General features: G+C 37.7%; 1 protein-coding gene across 1 annotated transcript in view; it reads right to left on the bottom strand.

Moving 5' to 3' along the window:
• Window positions 1-22,663, bottom strand: part of clmpb (CXADR like membrane protein b) — a 101,405-nt gene that overhangs the window by 77,045 nt on the left and 1,697 nt on the right. The window lies entirely within an intron of this gene.

Below are 22,663 nucleotides of genomic sequence, written 5' to 3'. Positions count from 1 at the left end.
GTTATCCATGAAGGGAAAGTTTTTGACAAAATGAATCCATGTGGTTCTCTACCAGAGTATCAGAAGATCAGTGCATCTCCGGCACATTTTCTGATTCTGTATGTAAAATTGTTGGATGACACTGAAGCAAACATGTTGTATAAGTACTGTTGTACCGTGTCTTTTTTCTGTCTCCCAGCTTCCTGCTGTTCCTGCCCTTTATGTTTGCTGGACGTCTTTTGTTTTAATTTCCCTTTGTTTATCATGGCCTCTACTCTGATTGCACAGCGTTATTTGCAAGTAATGGCAGTAAAATGTGCTGAATGACGTTATGTAAAAGGAACAGGTGGATGAACTATGCCTTCATGGATTTTTATGCTCCTCATAGTTTTTTTGCTTTTGTCAGTGTATCCCAATGCAAAGTTGCCGCACCGCTGTAAGTGCAGACAGGGCCGGTATGAAGGGGGTGGGGGAATTTAATTAAATGTATGCTGATTTCTACTGGTTTTCTTTAAAGTCTGAAATTCCTGTTCTGATTTGCCTTTTTTTAAGTGCTATTACACAGAGAGAAACATTTACCACACATGCTTTGATAGAGGTTGTAGTTTGAAATCAAACTAAAAGTCAAGGAATTTGAAGATTATCTGCATTTATGCATCAATCTTATGTACCTAACCCAAACCTTTATTTGATTTTTTACAAAGAAATGCATTAAAGTACACGCTGTTGGTTGATGTGTTTCAAAAATGGTGGAAGTTCTTAGCTCATATGCATTTAATAAATTGGAATTAAAATCAGATATTTCAGATTTTAGTTACTGATCAGACCTGAACAATGGCATATTTGCAGAATTCAGTCTCTGGACGATTGATTGGTGTATCTCTAGTGTTTCTTACCTTTTTAACTATGGTTCATCTTGTCCCAAACCAGTATTAAAAATTTCAACAAGTAGAGTCCAGACTCCTACATAGGAGTGCTGGCACCAACCACTTTGTCTGACTCCTGATAAGAAACAAAGTGGCACTGCATGTTGCATAAGACTTGCCGCGGTGCAGCGACACATCTTCCTGCAAAAGATAAATTGTATCCAATCTCTGCCATGCTTTTTCCCCCTCTTCTTCAGTTCTTCATCTAATGCCAGCAGTGTTTTTCCCCTATATGACACCTATCAGTCTCAGCAGTGACGGGCAGCTTGTCCGGTGTTCGGGAGGGTGGGGTTGGTAATCTGCGATGAGAGGGGGAAGACACATGCACACTGCAGCAGTGGCTTGGCAGCGTGGCTCTGACATTGTCTCTTCAGCGGCAAGTGTAAACAGATTGATTGGGAGGCTTTACTGCAGTTGCTCATGCTGACTCACCTTTTACATTATCAGCTAGGTAAAGATGCAGGGCAGGGAGGACGTGGGATGCTCATGGAATGGTTTTGTCTATCCCCTTCTTTCCCTCATTTGCTTTCCGTCCAACCCATCCAAGGTTATCCATAAGAGAGGAAAGGAAGGAAAAATGGTAATGATATGAGTGAGGTGGGTGAGAGAAGGTGAAATCCCACCCGAAGGTACTTTATGAAGATGCTGTAGACATTTTGGCCCTTCAAAGTAAGGCTTACTCTGATTGCTAATCTACCCCTGTGGATACAGTGTGTACACCCAAGAGCAAGTGAAGTCTGAGACTGTTCAGAGGGATTGTTACTGCATTATCAAAGCCGGCTGAGTAAGGGGTAAGGTTAGCGTCCTGTGCTGGCACTGCTGTGGGTGGATGCGCCATTTTTCTATTTTAAAATGAGCCCAATGTCACTGTGACAGAGCGATGCTCCTCTGAGGGCAGCGCAGGCCAAGGGGGAAATGATGGATGAGTCGCCAAGAAGCCTCTCGTGCCTCATCAAAATGTACATGCACACGAGTGTACCACACAAACACAAAACATGAATTCACAGTCAGTCTCACACAATGATGATGCATACCCTGCAGTGTGTTCACACACACTAATCTGGTGTACACATCCTGCATGCTTTTGCACACAAACACCTGGACAAACATAGACAAACAAAAATTAGGCTCACCTATTGCCATATTGGGATATGAACACCAACATATGTACACACGTCTCTGCTCTGAGTGACTTCTTTGTGTCCACACAGGTTATAATTAATCACCACCAAATAAACACACCAAGGCAGATATTCACAGGAGTCCTCAGCAGCAAAAACACATTCAGGCTCACACATAAAGCACATAACGATGGTGTAACTGCAGCCTAGACTTATGCCACAAGATCATTAGCAGAGCCTTTTTTTTGTTTCCATTTGTTCCCTACTCATGTCTTTGACCCAAAGGCAGCATTGAATGTAAAGCAACCCACAGAATTTAGGCTGAATCCCATTTCGTCCCTTGTCCTTCACTCTTAACTCTAAACATTACATTTCTAAGGGCGAAAGAGTCCAAATGTCTTTTGTGCAGCAGTGGGAAGGCTAAAAGACACGAGTCTTTGCCCTTAAAAATAAGCTTTCAGGGGCACACTTGGAAATGAAATGGTATACATTTTGTGAGTCATATACACTGGTCAGTTACCGGTATTAAGGTAAACCAATTTAGAATTTCAAAAACACTAAGATTTTTGTCATACTGTTCTTACTGTTTAAAGTGCTTTTAATTACATGCCAGAGAAAGTGCCAATTTGAGTTTTCTCCAGCTGGTTAGAGCATAGAGCAATACCACACTGCCCCTCTTCCACCTTTCGCTGTCCACTGCTAGTCAGCTGCCTCAAAGAAAGCTACTACACTTTTCTATTGTTTTAAAGGCAGATAGGTTTACTTGTTTTTGAAAATGTCCAGTCATTAAAAACAGCCATAGTGTGGAAAACAGAGGATATTTTTAGTTTAACGCTGTTTAAAACTACAGTTTTGAAACTACAGACGACATCTCTGTTAAGCAGATGACTTTAGGTGACCTTATTTGAGCTAATAGCTAAATGAATAAACTAGTTAATACCAGCTAATAATAATCTACGTTATTATTAGCTGGTGCTATTGTGCTCTTTATAGAGCACAATAGCAAAAGGTCTATTATTCTGTGTGATAAGAACTTGAAAGCTAAATTTAGCAGATGTTGAGCTGATGTTTCATACAAAGACAAACATTTTGCTAGTAACATAAAAAAATAACAATAAATAATCGATACAGGAACAATGATTACAACTGTAATACTTGGTGCATAATCAAAGATTTTAGCACATCATGCGTAAATGTTACTCTGAAATTTTGTCATACTTTTTTCTTTTAAATCTTAGTGTAAACAATAAGAAACTAATCCATATTTTTAAGCCACAGTAAGCACTGTAATGTTAATTTTTCAATGATTGTGGGATTAATTATGGTTAATCTGCATTAAACACCTAGTAAAAACTTTCAATATAAAATATTTTATCATTGTAGTGATTATGTTGCGTGGATTTATGCACATCAGTGCTTTTTGTTAGACTTGACTTTAAATTTGTCTTAAAAGGAATGGAAAAATTGCATATTTCTCAGTTTAAACAACTATTTAAGTTACAATTTGTGAATAATATTTTTTTCCCTAAAATTATTTTTTAAGTAATTTTAATTACTTTTATTTTATTATAAGAAACTTTTAAATGTATTCGGGTCTGAAAATTTTTAGTGTGGTGTGCTTAGATTGTCAAGGAAGTAAAACCTTAGTAACCTAACCTTGGTCCATCCCTGACTGAGTAGACCAAGCAGACAATCATTCACCGCAGCCCCAGATATACACTTCCGAACGATTACATTTAAAAAGCAATTACACAGTGTGCTGATTACCTGCTGAAAATCGCAACCACTAATGCCACTTGAATAGTTAATTTATGCAATGCTCATGCAAGATCATTCAATTAAATGGGGCTTATTTCTATCTGCGGATCTGCACTACATAAAAAACTTTTCACAATTTGGATGTTACAGTTGGGACATCTAAACTTAGCAAAGCAATAACGCTGGAGCATAAGAATCTGTAATCTGATTGTTACATTTTACAGAGACTGCAACAGATTACAGATGTCATCTTTTTGGAATCAGATTACTCTAATTTCATTACATCTAATCAAATACTCCTCTTCGGTCCTGCTGAGCTGACAGAAAGCAACATTCCTGACTATTGTTTCGCAGATGTGGGTCTATACAAGCAGCGGTGGAAAAATATGGTCAGCCTCTGGTGAGCAAGGTGCGTAGAGCTGAGTGCCCATCCATCACAACCCTGCAGCAAAAAGCTATACCAGCGCAGTAGGCTCGAGCCCCCCTGACTCAGATCTTAAAGGAGGGGAGAAGCGGGTGGAGAAGGGACTGGACAGTAAGAGAAAGGGCTTATAATCATAGTCCGTGAAGATGGAGGAGGGAGCTGTGTAAAATCACCTAACAAGGGGGTCGGAGGAAAAAATGCTTGGCCTCTTGATTGATGGAGTAAGCTTATTCAATTATATTGTCTTACCTGCAGCCCAGTACACAGAGGTGTACAGCTATGATTACTTGTGGTCCAGCCATGGCAAGGAGTGGATGGCAGCTCCACTTTGATATTAGGATTAATGACCATGCTGATCAGTTGCCCAGAACATCTTTCATACCTATATTGCATTCCATAGCCAGGCAAACAAACTGTGGCAACATGAAGAACAGCTCTCCAGTCAAATATAATGAAAGACACTACCACAGAAGCGATCGATAAACAATAAGTAGGATTACTTCAGCTCAACTACAGGTTATGTTTTATAAAAATCAATATGGAAAAGAATGAGAGCTTTAAAATCCTGTATTCCATCAACCATGTGTTGGGACCCAGCCATGGATTTCAACATTAAACCCTGGTACGAACTCTTCTGGAACTTTTCAAAATAAAGTGCATTAACCTTCTTCCGGCACAGCCAGGAAACGGGATAACTGCGGACTTCCTGTGATGCCACTACCCAAATAAAAGCACAGCTGTTGGTACATCCGCTCTCTTTCCACACTGCTTCTAGTGGGACCGGTCAGGAGAGGCCCAGCGCGCTAATGTATTTTGCTGGCAAAAAGACATAAACTCTTCAAACTGGATCCAAGAGTGTCATAAGATCATGTGATCATATGCACAAGTTAAGTATGAGTGAAGCACTGTTTGTGTACCCGGTGATTTCATTCATAAAGAGGGGAAATTAAGGTATAAGCATTGCTTACTTCCTCTCCGAAGCCTGCCGAAACTGTGTCGCAGAGAAATCCCCAGTAGAGAAGCTGTTTCTACAAGCCGAGTCTGAAGGAAGGACAACGGCCCGCATCACCGTGGGTACGGTAATGAACAGCTGGTTGATGGACAGAACGAGCCGTCTTTCAAGCCACAGCTCCGGAGGTCAGGTTAGCTGAAAGCTAACCGCTTGTTGACTGTGGACAATTCTTCAAGCTTCGCCCCTTGAACAACGTTTCCTCACCATGGTTCATGAGGTTAGGTGTTTTGGGCACAGACAGATTTAGAATGAAATGATCTAAACGTTTTTCATTTTATGAAGTTTTGTTGTGTTGAACTCAGCTATCTTGGTGCTAGCAAGCTATCTGCAGCACGCGTGTTTAGTTTGTGTTCTTTGTGTGATTTTAAAGTTAAGACAAACTTTATTAAAGGGTGATTTAAAACAGAAGATCGCTCATAACGTGTCGTCGGCGCTTATGCATTTTAACCCTTTTATTAACCCTTGTATTTTAAAGGTATGTGTTTGATTCTGGTGCTAACCTATTGGCTTCTTTTGTAAGCTCAAAACTAACCAGTAAGAACACGTGCTTGCTACTAAAGAGTATTTAACAGAAAGATTGTTAGTTTTCAAGCTAGTGAATAATAGTCCCTAAACATCATTTACGAGATTTGATAACTAAGTAAACACCATTAAGCCTCATTTCTCCAGAAAGATTTGGCCCGTTTCCAAAATACTCCCTTAATAATATTTCTTCAAATATTATTTAAATAAATAAAGGCAGCTAATGAGACACTGTTGAGAATTAGTCATCCAGAAGATTGGTTTTATTCAGCAGATCATTATTTAAAACATTATTTTATCAAAATAATATTTTATCTGATCTTGCATTGTGAATGGTTGTCTAAAGGTTTACTGATTATTTCCTAAGTTGGTTCCAAGACTAACTTAACTTAACTTCCAGATTCTTCCTTGGTTCTCAAACATAAACATTGCATGGTAATGTTGCATCACTCTTTTGGTCATGATTTTCCATCATCTTTAATCAACTTGTTTATGTTGTACATAGTCCATTAGTCTTTGTTGTTCTTTCATTCTGCTTGGTAGTTTAGTTGGATTGTTTTTAGCATAGTAAAGAGTTTGTTGATTGAAATATGTTTGACTTTGAGTTGACTTATTTTTGTTAATAAATTCTTGTATTTTAAGAAATTGTGTGAATTCATTCCATGTGTGTGCAGAGTTTATGCTGTTCAATAATGTCAGAGCTTGGCTCACCCTTTCAATTTTGTCCTAATACCATCGCCTTACTGGGCTAGTATTCACAGGACAACCCTTAACAGAGCAAAATATTATTTGATAAAATATTAAAGTATTAATATTAAATAATATTATCAGATTAATAATCACAACACATGCAAATGCTTTTAAACTGAACAATACTTAAAAATGCGGATCTGGTTAAATGCCCGATCTCCCTACTTCACAGTTAATAAAGAATAGGAAAAAAAAGCAGATGAAAGCTACGACTTTGCCTGGTTGCATTGTAAAGGTTATGCCTCAACATTGCTTCTAATATCTTCATAAACATCTGAGCTTATGAAAAACTGGATGATCTTTGGTGCTGCTTGATGTTTTTAATTCTCCTAGAGTGTAATATGTCCAGCTACATTTTACCTGCTTTGTTCTGTTTACAATTTCAAAACAATGAGTGACATAGGATCCAAAGCGATATTTTTTAAGGTAGCTAACAAAACATGTGTCAAGAGCTGGCTGGCATTTACAATTGGGCCTGTTACTGGTATCAAGCTATACCTAGGTTCTGAGAGGTTCAAACACCACTATAATCCTCCATCATAGTTGTCTACTGTTTAAAGTGCTTTTAATGAGATGTCAGACTAAGTGCTGGAGTCATCTGACATTGTTTCCAGCTGCATGGCGTGTAGAGTGACTCAGAACTCCCACTGCCCCATCTGTGATCGCTAGTCAGCTGATTGAAAGAAGAACACTACACTTTTCTCATGCTTACAAGAAAGACAAAGTTTTGGAATTACAAGATCTGACACAAACAACAAGGACAGTAGCACAACTAATTCCCCAGCTAATGTCAGCCTATTGTTCTTGTGACTTCAATAATAGCTGCAGAAATAATAGCTATTTTTATTATTTGAAATAAAAAGTAAAGTGTGTTTAAATACGGTCATACCATAGTATATTTTCTAAATTTCTTACCTCAAACCATGCTTAATAGGATGCTACATGTTTATGGAGGATCTTGATATTTGCAAAAAAAAAAAAGGGAAATAACATATTGAGCCAAATGCTGTTATTTAAATCAGGAGTAAACACATATTTGTTGTCAGAGTAAACTGTTGCTAACTGTGCAGTTAATCTAGTGCCTTATCGTTATGCATTTTTGGTGTCCTGTAACTGAAAACCATCATCTCTGTCACTGTTCCTGCTTCAGAGGAATCTTTGGCGCACACCAAGTATAGATAATCACTTTGTATTGATCTGGTCGCATGGCAGGGCAAATAAGTAAAAGTGAAAAGACAGTGAAACCTGCAGAAGAAAACTGATGCTAAAAGGTGTCATGGTGCTTGTCCTTTATTCTCTGTTTTTCCACTGTCACTGCGTGCGAGCCTACCTGGTTTCTCTGAATCTTATCTGATTACTTGTGGCAGCCGCATACTGTAGAGGAAGCTTCAGAAGACAAGCATTGATTTCAAACAAATCTGCCTAGACATCTCCCGTTTCTGGTTCGGTACACCTTTCCACAGCTAATGAGCAGCCATCTTTATTCCCTACAGGGTAAGATGTCTTATTTCATGTCTTGTGTCGGGATTCAGTGGCGATTCACTGCCAGGGAGCGGAGATGGAGGAGGGAAAAAAAAAATGGGTATGGTGGTTAAGCCTGAGCTTTGAGACAGACAACTACGTATAGTAATCCCTTCTGAGCAGCAGTAAGCCCTCGGTTATCAATCGTTAGAATTGTGCATCCTTTAAATACATTAACTAAGGTTTAATGCTGGCCCTTTTTATATGACACAGCATCTGTTCAAAGCAGACAGCCACAAAGCTAAGAAGGAAGAAGCGCGCTAATTGCTGTCAAGCTTTTCTGAATAGGTAACAGAGTTGTTTTTTTAATTCATCAGCACATTTTAAAGGCATCTGTATCATTCTTAGCACTTAATGCAAATGTAGTAGCCCTAAACGAGAGTCAGGGAAGAGGCCTGATAACTAAATTAGTCCTGAACACATATTAGCCTAACATCTTAGTATTCACATGGTTGTATAATTACTTTTTGAATCATGCAAACATATGGGCTGCTCATCAGGTTATCAGATAAATTGGCTTAAGCCCTATTTATCTCACATATCTTGTATATTAGAATGATCACAACATTGTCATGCAATGTTTCCTGGATTGACCTCATGCCAAATGAAAACCTGGAACTCGCTCTGTCAAGCAGCAAAGAACAATGTAGCAAAAAAAACCTAAACAAAGAAAACATTGTTTTCTCAACTCAACAAAGTACACAGATGCTCCTAAAATTAAGCAGAACTGCTAAGAATTTATCAGTCTGTTTTAAAGGTCAATCATGTAAATATAAGGCATCATTTGAGGCACTCTTTAATTCCCTGAAGGGATAGAAGGGATAGTATTATAGGTAGTTAATATCTTACCTGCGGCAAATACTTCTCTTGGTATTTTTATATATTAATTCAGATTAGCTGGTCCTGAACGCTGAAGCTGACAGTTAGTTCAAGAAGGGCCAAAACCAATTTCATCCTAAAATAACTCCATTCTCGACGTCACATTTGCATTGAGTAAATATTTACAAAAAAGCTGATAATTGTTTACACAGGAAATAGAGATACGAGGCAGTGCAAGACGAATACTTCTTCTGTGTCAAAAATGTAAAGGTAAGGCATTTCTGCACTCAAAAAAATTAAAGCATTTTAATGAATAAAATAGCATTCACTTTAACCTAAATGTTATTTTTGCTTTTTGTACCACTTTATTTTTAATTCTCTGACCAGCGAAGCGTTTAAGGTTCCATTCTCAGTATTGGTTTCACACAGAAATGACATTGGTAGTGCACCACCTCCAATTTTAATTTCCTGTGTAAATCATCATTCAGCTTCTGTGTAAATAGAAAAATCCCCAAAATATCTGTTTTATGTGATACTTCAAAGTAATACATTTGACCTTTGCTGCTTGTGATCTCTGGCTGTGCATCACGATGACAAGGGGGAACCACAATGACTGGGTAACCTGGACAACAAAGCGGTGGGCTTGTTATATACTCTGACTGCAGCTCACCTTAGGTGCTTGGTGTTTGCTGAGACAGCAGATGCTCTCTTGGCCCCTTGCTCAACCAGGGCAGAAAATACTTAATTGCCTCATTAGCAAAAAGGCCAATGAGGATTCGGCCTCCTCCACATTGTTCAATGTCAAGAGTGCAACTGAGAGGAAAGGGGTTAACAGAGTAAACAGCATTAACGTCTTCTAAATGTAAAAATTTTTATTTTCCACTATGATGGGTGAGTGGTTAAAAAAAAGCCCCATTTAAATCTACAGTGGCAAAATTATGCATTTGATTTTGTCTTATCAGGCCGATGCATATTCTAACCTCTGTTATTTCTCATTTCAGAGCTGTGTTGGAGCTACCAATGCTTCCCTTTTTAAGCTTGGATCCGTCTACAAAGCAGCATCATCATGCCAACTTTAATTATTTTAAAAGCTTTAATTTGCAAACTCAGCTATTTCCACTTCCGCAACTGCTTTAAGTCCCAGACAGCAAATCAAGCCAAACGCAAACACTCTTGATTTGTCTCAAAAAAAGACACAAAAATGATGTCTGTTGCTGAGAGAAAATGCAATCTAAAAAAAACCCCTTAATGGTTAATAACCTTGAGAGAAGCATTAATCTTGGAGTACGTCACAGTTTTCCTCGCGCAGCTGCAGCATACATACTTTGAAATAGACCACAACCCTCCATCTAGGAATCACAGAAAAAATATTCTGTACTGAACATGACAGTTTGGACAACACTGCCAAACCATGAAAGGCATCTTGAATGTTGTCCTAAGCCCCTGTCTGCATCTTGACAAGAGATGTGCTGCTGTGTAAGTTGGTTCTGACAAATGTATAATGGGCCAGGCTAAACAGGCAGAGTATGATTCACACAAAAACAGAAATGTGTTGTCCCCCTTTCACAAATACATTCCACTTTTGTAATGAATGCAGCAACTATGCAGGGACACCAACACATCCAACATTTACTTTAGGTCTATAAAAATCCCGCACAGCTTTCCTGGTCTCGGTGAAAATGGGTTCTATTTTGGAGAACACTATATAGAAACAGTGTAAGATATAAATGCACCGTTCAGGCTGTGCATTCCACCTATCCTCGCTGCAGGCACAGTTTACAGCAGAGGCTACAAAAATAAAATTGCAGCTACACATCTGCATGGGCAATACAGCGTAAAGGCTTCATTTCATCAACAAGTCAAGTTTAACGAGTTGGAAGAAAAAAGGTGGTGGTGCCATCTGTTCAGAACCACTTTGCTTGGATAGGGAAAACAAAGTAAGAGGACAAGAGAGAGGGAGAAAAGCTTTCTCAGCATCGAGACTAACACTGCACTCCAACCAAAGCCTGAGTGCTGGAAAAAAAAAGTCCTTATCTCCTGTGGTAACAAATGTCTTCAACCTTCCAGGCCTAATAAAAGGCACTGTGTTCCTTAATGTTAATACTAGAGGGAGTGTTGTGGTGCATTTACTGACAGTAGTGGAAACCTTGAAACTGATTAGTGATATTTAGCAAAGCATTTTTGTTGTTTTTTTTCTACATTTTTGCTGTGTTATGAAAGACTAAGGGGCTTGCAGTACGGTTGGGTAATTAAATCATCCATCACACAACATCCGCAGTGAAACACGACAGGACCGGCACCCCAAGTCTGGGCCGAAATCATTGCATTTTACAGTTTTTGCTAAATGGTAATTATGCAAGGTGCAATTCTGATGACAAAGGGCTTTGAGTCTATAAAGAAATGATCAGCAGAAATTGTATCTTGTATCTTATAGAAATTTAAAGGTCAATTCCAAGGGTTTGTTACAAAACATAAACAGATTAAGCGCAGTCTTTAAGGTTGCAGCATAAACCACTTTACACTTTTCCTGTAAAATAAGACTTATACCTTATTATTTTCATTATTATTATCATTATTATATGATATAGTGGCTGATGGCACCATTGCAGTAAAGGGATAGTAGAGAATTTGTTAATTGTCATAATAAGTTAACATCATACCTGCATTAGACAACTCTCTTGGTATTTTCATTTAGCATACTTCCAGATTCAGGTGAGAATTAAAGTAAAGGGGAATAAATATAAAGGATTTGCTATCAGAAAATTAAACAATGTGTTTATTTTTCATCACTTTCTGGATTAAAATTTAGATCTATGTGTCTCAAATATTTTGTGTATGATGTAATATTGTAAATACTCTGCTGTCTCCAAACATATGACAAACAGGTTTTAATCTCTCCATAGAAAGAAAGACTGTGCAGCAATCTGTCCAGTCTGAATAAAAAGCTTCTGTCCACTCTCAGTTCCTCTTCTTTTAGAGCCATGCAGATTTTCCTTACTAAGCTTACACAATATTTTTCTCTGGCTTACCCATCTCTACTCTGCAAAAACAGGAAGGCTGTGACTCCTGCTGCATTACTGAGAGTCTAGAAACGCTGACATTAAAATGACTGAAATGCAGTAAAGGTGCATGGTTGAAGTATATTAAGTCACAATCAGTCTGGGTCCAGATATCTCTGTCTTTGGATCTTGGGGTCCGCCATTTGCGGACTTCTCTTATAAAGTGTAGAGTTAAAACGTGAGGAAGTGTACAAATCATTTACATGGTGTTCACTTAGATTGTTACAATTTAGCTTTTTACACCTCTTTATGTTTAAATCGAATGTACATTTAAATTCTAATTTTATGTCTCAAACAGGAAGGCCATTGGTGGCCCACCACCCTCAAGCTACATTTAACATGTAAAAAGTCATCATCTTCTCTATAAATAAATGTCCATTGCAAACATCTTGAAGATTTAAATGTTCATAAAATAACCTTTAAGTAAACCACTGTGATGTTTTTGAGACAGAAGATGTTCTAAAATGTTACAAGTTCACTTCAAACTTGTCCCCTCCTAGACTAATTGTTCGTCTCCACCTTCACATTCTTCTACTCTATATGCAAAGACACCAAGAACATTAGCTTGTGCAGATAAGATAAGAACTCCTTATAATGTTTAATCAGAACTTCATTTCAAAAGTTATTAGCTATCATTGAAGAGAGGATCATATCTTCCTGCAGATGGTTTTCAGGTAACCGTTTTATCAAGAAATACTGTAATCAGTGACCACCGAATTACCTTCCTTGTACCCATCATACGCCATGAGGTCTTTCCTGGCTGCTCTGGGATGACCAAGGACAGTTAAGGATGACTGTCTGAGGGAAGAGTTGTACCTATGCTGATTATAGCCTCAACTGCTTTAGAGAAGGCTGGTGAGCAAACAAGGAAATGAACTGAGACAATGGAGCGTGAGGGTTCAAAACACCTAATGGAGTGGCCTGCTTGCTGAGCTAATAGACTGCTTCAAATTGAAAGGAGCAGCAGGTGTCTAAATAGAGCGATGGGGGACATTTCCTCCTGTTTATTTTATCAGTTCCTGCTTGAAAATAATACAACAAATGGTAGAGAAGAAAAAAAAACGTACCTAGTCAGCTATTGTTTGCTGTACAAGCTGCTTTCATTCATATTTAGTCAATCCTCCAGATTGAATTATGACAGAATTCCTTGTAAAGTGAAAGAAAAGTCAATGTTTTGTTCAATTGTGCCAAACTGTTGGGGATGAAAAAAATCTCTTCTGTTCTCAACAATTTTTATGCTTTGTGTAGATTTATGGGTAGGACACATTGGGGTCACAGTCAAGCTGTGAGCGGTATTTTCTTGCTGATACTGATCTCAAAGGAAGAAAACAGATTGTCCAAGCTTAATTCTAATCGTAATAGTCAATAATCACAGTGTGAGATGAGGCATTGCAGAGGCAGGGGTCTGACAGATACACCAAAACCACCAATTAAAGTACTAAACAACTGCTAAGAAGGGATAAATTATTAATCGACAGATTGTAGGATTTGACACTGAAAAACCTAGACAAATATATGATTTATCCAACAATAAAGACCAGGTAACTGTCATGTTACGCAGCTTGCAGCTGAGTGGGACACTTGACCTCTTTCTTAACGCAATGGGGTCACGACTGTGCTGCTAATTAGCTGTAAATTGTTAATCGATAAGTGCAGTTTTTCCTTCTCTTTGTCACTGATGCATGCACTTTTCAAACTTGCATCTCAGTAACAGAAATTTAGCTATTTTAGCTGTTTATTTTCAGGTACAGTTGGATTGCACAGCTGCATAGAAAATAGGAGATATCCCTGGTTTTAGAGACCGATAACATTGATCAAAAGCACGTTCTACTAAAAAAAGAAAAACACGGCAGCGTTACTCTGCGCTGCTAGTTTTCACTGAGGCAGAAAGCACTTGAAAGCACCGCAACAGTGCTTGGGGCTCAAGGTGATAGCATCTCAACCTCTCTGCTGATAAACAAATCATTTTAATTGGTGTTTTTGCAAGGTGTCTGAATTTTAATCACATTTGCACTCACCATTGAATTCCTTTTCGTGTACTGCCAATATTTGCAAAGAATTAGGATGGACATAGAGTGGGGTGAGTCCATGCAAGACCGTTTCTTTCTCAGCCACAGACAGACATCAGCATTTATCTCAGTTTTGTTTGCTTCCTGATTTACTCACTAATTACATAAAGCGGTCTTAGCACTTGATTACAATCCAGAACTAATGGTTACAAGGAGCAAATCACTTAATATTTTCTAAGAGATGTGAAAACTGTAATTGTGCTAGCACTTTCATCGTACACAGTTACTTTAAGGTTGGGATGTGTGGTTTTGAGTAAATGCTTATAGCTGATTAATATTTTATGAAATACAACATGATTGGAGTTATAATAATACATTCAGCTCATGCAATGAGATAAGATGATGACATGATACTGAGTTTATGGGAATGAGACAGAACCAGATTTAAACTATATTTCAGGAAAACTAAGAATCCAGACTTTTTCCTTAGAGCAGGATTTCACAATTTAAAAATGTGATTTAAAGAACCTGCAATGAGTGGCGGATATATCTGTGCATTTTAAACTTTTTTAATGCAGCTTCAAGCAGGACTCCATTGAAAGTGGTCCTCTTACCAAAAATAGTTGCGAAACTGCTCTTTTGTATTTTAGCAACTAGGTAAAAACAGAACTCTGTCTTTTAATGGATTTATGTTTAAAAATACTTTGATCAGTCTAAGAATGTTAGATTTTGTACAAGAGGTGATTAAACAGACTCCGAATCCTTGTTCGTTTTTTTTCTTTTTTTTATTATCGAAATAGCCTTTTACGAGGGCTATGACAATGCATCCAGCTCACGAAACAAGGCGATCCATGATATTGGGTTCACAAAGAGTAGAAAAGATTATTTTTATCCATGTCTAATCCTAGGATGGTCTATTCTAGTTCTAATTCTAATTTTCACAAATAGAATACTGGTTTCAAACTGCCATTTAAAGACTTAAAACACAGTTTGAATGATGATTAGTGGAACTAGGTAGAAAAATTGCTACAAGTTGAATTCATCAAGATCAGACTTAAAGAAGTAGTAAAAGTCAAGATAGGTTCCATTTCACATCCAATAAATCATTGGCATACAGTTAAACAAGATTCTTCTGTGTGGGGGAAATGGTGAGAGATGCAGGGGCAGTACAGCCAAATGACAAAGGGACAAACTGCTATAAATTCTAGACTATAATTGTATTATTGTGGTTACTCTCATGTGGTCTTATTATAATATAGTAGATCATAATCAAACTCGTAGAATGACAAGTGTCTTCTTAAGTAAAGAACTACTTCCTGTTGGATGTTTCAATCCAGTTTTACCCAAAGACTAGACTGAATCATCTATTACTATTGGCCATTTTGTCAGGCTTTCATTAAAAACAAAAGAAGGTGGAAAAGAAATGTGGTGCACCTGGAAAATGTTAAATCCCTGTTTTCAATTTGTTGGTGGAGCATCTTTATGAAAGATCTATTTATATTCCACAACATAATTTTGCTTTTGCACCCTATGACCAATTAAAGTGCTAAACAACTGCTAAAAATAAATACAGGCAGTAAAAACACTGAAAGAAGGTAGATTCTTGCTCTTCTGACACTCTTCTGAAAAATGCTCAAATTACATTGTGTACATATTTTGGACAGCATGAAGTAATGTGAAACCTTTCTCTTTACAACACAGCCAAACCAAAGTGAATAAAATGGAAAACTCTAAAGTTAAACCAAACTGTAACAGCAGCAGACATTTTAGGTCCACTCACTTGAAATCGAGCCTCCCGATGGATAGCCCTGCAAAATACTTTTTCAGCCTCCGCATGTGGATCTTATTGGAGGTTAAAAGTCTGCACCCTGCATGATGCAGCTGTAGATCACTACCTTGTGTGTCAAAAAAATGCACCTAACGCACTTCTGAAGTATCAGAAAGATAGTAGCCTATAAAAAAGCCTCACCATGGTTCAGTTCACATAAAGGGATATTGCCTTGGGAGAAGTGGAGGGTGGGCAGGGTTTACAATGTGTTAGAGAAGATTATCTAACCAGATGAGTTATCCAACTATAGATGTGTAAGAATAAAAATAGAATTTAAAAAACATTTAATTAATTGTTCCAGGCAATAAAGAGCCCCCTAAAATAGCTGCTGTTCCAGTCACCCTTAAATCATTGACAATCTTATCATCCTATTTCAAACCATTGTCAAGAAAACAAATTAATGAGCAAGAACTATCTGCCTGTTATTGTTCCTAATACTGCTGAACTATGCAGCATACTTGTAGAGAAATGTCATCAGCAGGCTGCACATGTGGCTCCAGTTAATGTGAACGTGAGCCTCCCCAGAACATCTGTCAAAGATTAGCAGTAAAGTGAAAAAGGCAGTTCCTGTTCATGCATTCCAAAATAATCTGAGAATCATTTTTCTCCGAGAAGGATGAAAGGTGGGGGTGGGGTCTGCAGGTCAGAGGCACCACACAAACCCGACTCTGGTGAGGCATGTGTCTTGCGTTTTAGAAGTTGCAAATGGCGAAAGGTCCATGAAGAAACTCTGCAAGAAAGATTGTAGAAATTCTCCTTTTTAATCAGAAAATACAGCAATAATCCCTTCTGTAAAACCATTATATTAGTGTAAAAGAAAAGGCAATGCAACACAAATCACTGCTTTCAGGAATAAAAGCTCTTACTGTACAAAGATCCTTTTTCACCTGTAAACATTTCCAATTTAAAGTACAGCATTCTTTGGACATTTTGTATTCCACTGTACTCTGACTTTGCAGAGGCATTCCGATTGGTCACTTTTTGCTTTGACTAATACAATCGTCTCTGCACGAAAATCTGTTTACACTGTGTGCTGCATGTGCAACAACTGACATTGGAAATTGGAAAGAAAGTCATGTTACGATGTGGAGAAATGTGTGATTAATATTTGCTATTCTTATTCTTGCTATTCCCTAATATGTGTCCTACAGTGAAAATGCAAGATGGACTGGATTATGAATCTTGTGTTTACATGCTGTACAGTTAATTTTTTATATGTGTATGAAATTAGATTTCTCCATGGCAAATAATTTACCAGTAAGTGTAGTAGAGTAATAGAAAACCAACAGACCCAACATCATGACATGCATGCTGCTCATTCTGTATGTATGTACAGGCCTGTTATAATGCATTCTGTCAGTCATTTTCTATACTGCTTCTTTCATAGTGGCTCGCGGGGAAGCTGGTGCCTCTCTCTAGCAGTCTATGGGCGGGCGGTGGGGTACACCCTGGACAGCTCGCCAGTCCATCGCAGGGCAAAACACAAATAACCATGCACACACTCATTCACACACCTAAGGGCAATTTGGGGAGACCAATTAACCTTAGAGGCATGTCTTTGAGCTGTGGGAACTCCATGCAAAAAGACCCGCGTCCGGGAGTCGAACCCAGGACCTTCTTGCAAGCTTAAAAATGAAAACTAAAATCAGAAAGATGTTGAACAACTGAACACTATTATCGGAATCGATTGAAGAACAGCCAGAATGATGACCTCAAGTCATTTTTTGTGGGGGGAAGAACCAAGAAAAAACATCCTGAAGAGGAAACTGTTTCTTAAAGATCACTATGACTGAAGAGAATTCATAAAAATATGAGAACTAATAAAATCAAGGTTGTTCTATATAGGTTCAGAGGCAGACGGAAGTTTGACAACCCAAAAAAAAACTAAATTGAAGCCATACTGTACTGTGAATCATGTTGGCGTTGGCATCATACTGTACTATGGTGTCAGGCCTTACTATGGGGATGTACTATGGTGTCAGGCCTTACTATGGGTATGTACTATGGTGTCAGGCCTTACTATGGGTATGTACTATGGTGTCAGGCCTTACTATGGGGATGTACTATGGTGTCAGGCCCGTTTATCACATACCAGGGACATGGTTCAGTTTTAATACATTACTATCATTGAAGAGGTCATGATGACTTATGCTGCAGAGGAAATCCTCTTGAAATTGATGTTTCAACAAGACAACTACCCCAACAACACCAGTAAGCAGGCAGTATCCTGGTTCCAGACCAACAAGATCAACGGTAACCTAACCCTAACCCTGAGCAGCCAGGCTAATCCCCAGATCTTAATACAAAAGAAAACATGTGAGGTGACTATATACGTGCTATTTCAGAGGCAAAATCAAGAAATGCTGATGAATTGTGGATTGTTCGTTCAATCTGGGCATTTGATCTTTTAGCACTTTTTTTTTATACCATAAATTTTAGAATTTATAAGGAAAATGCAGACACAGCATTATTTTCAACAATATTTCCTTTCCCCACCTTACTTTTTGAAAGTTATAACAAATTTGTTAATTTTTTTCTCAATGTCCTGATTTAAAATCAAAAGTAGTGTCGCCAAAGCATTTTTGTGTATGAAACTGGACGTTGTTATAACTCAGCTGTACAGTATGTGCATTATATCGATTACCTAAACATAAGTAACAAAACTGAGGCTTGCAGGTAACATTGAAAGTCTGTTCTTACAATGTGAATGCACAAGAAAATGCCACCAACAGAGCTGTCGAATACCTGCCGTACACTCAACACACAATACTTCCAAAGCTGGGAATATACGTAGAGGATGCCAGCTGACAACACAGAAGAATATTGTAAGTAAAAAACGAGATCAAAAGCAAGCCTGAATGCATCGTAACTAGACGTCAAATATCAGACAAGTCTCTGGGTTGGAATGTCAAAAGTCTTTGGCTGGCTGTGTGTGTGTGGGAGTATGATTCAGACACAAGCACATCAAGATGTCACTTCATAACCTCTGGCTCAGGAGGCTCTTGTCATCTTCACATTTCAGAGATCCTCTGCCTGCCCCGCCAGCCATGCTAAATATAGAATGGGGACAGTATTTCGGTTCGGAGCCATAGCTCTCTTTATCTACATTTAACGATAGTTGCGAGTTTATACGCACGGCCATCTCATCTTCTCACTGTTATTCACTTATGCATGCAGACATACACGGATCGGCACATCAAGTGATGTTAAGACCCTTATTGCACTCCGAGTGCAGAGGTTTGGAAAAGAGCTGCTCAGGCTATCCAATTATATTTCTGTCTGGGACCTCGGACTGTGTTATTGTGCCTCGGACAGTTGCTTTAAAATTCCCTCATTCTGCCTAGCGGAGCAATCAATCACTCGTGTTTACCTGGCTAAATCACCAAATGCAGCACACTGTAAGAGAGAGAGAAAGAGTTACTTTATTTGACCTTGTTCTGCTTCTTCCTTCGTCTGGGCAGAGGAACCGAAGGGAACTGAAGAACTCTCTGTGGCAATTAATTGTGCTACTTATCTGTAACATGAACACTGGATATTACATCTCCAGCAGATATTAATTCAAGGATGTCTCAGGACAGGCAAGGCCAACGTTAAATATAAAGAAAAGCCAGTATTATGGATATAGATTCTTATGTTATATGATAACCCCTTTTTTGGCTTGTTTTTTCTTTGATTTAGTCATTGGGGTCAAATACTGTGGCTCTCAAATTAAGACCCAAATGCAGACAGGTAGGCAGAGGCAGCATGGTAAGTAAAAATATTTCTTCATAACTAACCAAAAGAAAAACTCATAGCACGCAGGTTGTAGCAATTGCAGGAATGAACGTGGATAGGCTTGCTATAGAAACAGTCAAGGACATGGAAAAGCTTGGCTTGGCATGACAGCAGTATGTATCCACGAGGAGTGGAGAGAAAAGCACAGCATGTAAAGAGCATGGCACAGTTGAAAATCTAGAGAGTGGCAATAAGCAAGTGGACCGAATGAAGCTGATTGCTATGGCAGAGGCAGAGAGTGGAAACAAAACATGACAGGAACTAAACAGAAATCCAAGAGCACAATCTAAGCAAAGGAAATGCTTACAAAAATGACAGAACATAAAATGCACCATAAACAGAACAAGAAACTAAACCTAAAGGAATGAAATAAAGCATCACCTGAAAAACATAATTATAAAGAGAGGAAAAACAAAAACTCAAACACCTTTAAATCATGACCATTGTGTTCATTCGGAACCAGCACTGGCCGGAACTCAGTAATAACATCCTTCATTTTTTTTTTACATGCAGACAAATTATAATTTTTGGCCAAATAAAATGGATATTGTTCAGTCTGAGAAGTAAACAGGAAGGAACAAAGGCCTCACCGTGGAAACAGCAAGTCTATTAATACTCCAGGCACATTTGTGTGGTTATATTAAGAAATCAGAAATACTATTATTAGCAACAAACACATCACTGTAGTGTAATTTAATATGCAATGTCGGAATTTTACTTCAAAACAGTGACTGGAAATTTAGCTTATTTTGTTACATTCAGTTAATGAAACACATCAATACATGATTTTGGGTGTGTGAAAATACACCCAGATTTTAGTTTAGTCTAATAATTTAGTTTTAGTTTTAGATTTAGCTTCAGTTTAGTTTTAGTTTTGTGGTTTGTTCTGTCAATTAGAGTAAAATTTCAGAGATCACAAATTGAGTTCTTAAATATCTGTAGTCAGTGTGGAGCGTAACAGTTCAGAGTTGACCAGTCTCTATACTGTGGTTTTCATGCTTGTCAAATTTAAAGGTCATCATTGCAAATAAAAGCATTTGAAATTACATTTTTTTGTATGTTTTTTGTTTTTTCAAATAAGATAAGGACTTTCTAAATCTCAAACTGTGACATTTTGATTTGAAAGTTTTGGGGCATCTTCAATGCTAATATAAAAGCCAGATGAGAAGTTTTTCTCAGTCCCAAGCAGCTCAATTCAATTGTCCTGGGCCCAAGAAAAATGTAGGCCTAGTATTTAAGTTACATAAAAGCTGTTTTGTTTATTTTTTCTTCCTAATTGTTAGAAGTGCTCTACCCCCATCCACAAACACAATAATGGTCCACCAGCTGTTGCGAATTCAGACTTTGAGTTCATTAAGCCCAGTGCACTACAGCCAGAGACAGGACAATACATGTCCTTGTCCATCTGCTCTGGGTCATGCTGCCACTACATCACTACAGCTGGACATCTCTTACCTGTGTGTCCTCTGGTCTAATTGCACTACCATATTGTTCACCTTTGCTAGTGGAAAAATATAATTAGAACACGTCGGACAGGTAATGTTTGAAGCTGGTAAATGGTAATGGCTGCACTGTTATATAATGTGCTCTAGATTGGCGTTACTACCAGGCTCACCCTCACCGTTGCACCTGCACACCAACTTAGACTCCCAACTGCTGAAAGGAAGGTTTGGTCTAAGGCATTTGGAGCTCAAAACCAAATATGTCACATAACCAGAAGCCTAAAATACAAACAGTATGGAATAGTGATACTAATTAATCAGTCAAACATTTCCAAACTTCATATCAATACATGAGAAATTTTTTTTTATGAAATTCAAGGTGGATTTGTTAAATAAATTGATCTATCATTATTTTAAACAAAATAAATGTTGATTTAATAACATTTCATTTGAATTGTTAGTAATTATTTCATAAATATTTTACTGTGTGGTCATGTGCTGCAGCACATCAACCTCACAAATCAAAATTACTCAACCTGCGTTCCTGTGCAGGTTAACCAATCATATGATTTATTCAGTCAGATACAGCAGAAGTTTCCATTGTTTCATGATGTAGTTTAGCACAGGAAGCAAAAAAAAAAACAACAAAAACTGAAATTCTTATGTATGATTTTACCATCTACAGTCATACACAGTAAATTAGAATATGGGGCTCATTTGTCAGATTAAAAATAACTTTAGAGAATCACAACGTTTAAGCATGTATTAAACATACTTTTCATTAAGCCTAAATTTCTGTATTAAAAATGTTTTGTAATGGCCCAATCTTAAATGTTATGTTTTCATTTGTTGCAGGCATAAATCATAATTTACATAAAGGCTTGAAAACATCAGTCTGTCTTATTAATCTATATAATGTGTTTCACATAGTGAACTGAGTTACTGGAACAAATGAACTTGTCAATAATTGTTAAATTTATTGAATATGAATATTTTATTCAAATCTTGTTTTATTTCCTAAATAAACTACTTCATTAGGTATTAAACTGAGACCTTTAAAATACGTTGAAAAAATATATTTATTTAGTTGCAATATATGTTTCCAATTTTATTCAAATAAACACATTAAACAACATATTTAACAACTTCTATAGCAGCAATATCATCTAGTCCCTGTTCTAGGTAAGAAAACAAACAAATCCAAAGTATGAAGCAGATAGGAAGGAGAGAAAGCGAATAGTAGAGTAAGTGAAAAGATGGAAGGAGACAGATAAAAAGCCATATCAATAATGGCTTTAAATTGTGAATATTAAATAATTCTGTAATTACTATTCCAGAATGTTGTGGGTGGGGCCCCATCTTGTCCTGGGCCCAGGCTAGGCTGTCAGCTGGCCTGCTGACAGCAACTGAACACAAACCACTTCCATGATAAAAATCATGATGTTTTAATATTGTGAGAACTTGTGCCAAAATATTTTTGTTATATGCCTACTGGCTCAATTTTATCTATATCAATGTTTTGATAAAAATAAATCAACTTTGTTCATATCACAGAAGATGACAAGCATGACGCAGCCGAGATGCAACATCCAAAAGAGTCACAACAGGTGAGCATCTAAACTTTTCCAGGCCAGCATGCATCCATGTCTCCGTAATATTTGTATTTTTCAGTGTTTTATAACTCTGGCCCGGGGTCATAGTGGATGTGGAGCATATATA

This window comes from Girardinichthys multiradiatus, chromosome 18 (genome assembly GCF_021462225.1).
Source record: "Girardinichthys multiradiatus isolate DD_20200921_A chromosome 18, DD_fGirMul_XY1, whole genome shotgun sequence".
Classification (NCBI taxonomy): Eukaryota; Metazoa; Chordata; class Actinopteri; order Cyprinodontiformes; family Goodeidae; genus Girardinichthys; species Girardinichthys multiradiatus.
The sequence above is the reverse complement of the archived record's forward strand: the minus strand, read 5'-3'. Positions and strand labels throughout refer to the sequence as shown.